Genomic DNA, 368 nt, shown 5'->3' on the forward strand with positions numbered 1-368 from the left:
GGGAGGCCAGGAGGAAAATTAGTTGAATAGAGTGTGGGGTAAGCTGGGGAATGAAGCGATAAGGGCAAGAGTATAGGTGGGGAGGGGACCAAGGGCCAGAGATCATGGGCCATTGAAGGGGCAGGGAAGAGCAAACTAATTATCCAGATAGCGGTGAGGTCTCTAGGTCCTGGGGGTCCTGTTGGTTGGTTGCTGGTCTCACATCTCTCGCTGGAACAGAAGGGGCAGGGAAGAGCAAACTAATTATCCAGATAGCAGTGAGGTCTCTAGGTCCTGGGGGTCCCGTTGGTTGGTTGCTGGTCTCACATCTCTCGCTGGAACCCATACTGGCTTTGTTTCTGTCTGAGGAAACACATAAGCATAGCCAC

The sequence above is a fragment of the Nannospalax galili genome, unplaced genomic scaffold (assembly GCF_000622305.1).
Source record: "Nannospalax galili isolate Female #2095 unplaced genomic scaffold, S.galili_v1.0 scaffold136, whole genome shotgun sequence".
Lineage (NCBI taxonomy): Eukaryota > Metazoa > Chordata > Mammalia > Rodentia > Spalacidae > Nannospalax > Nannospalax galili.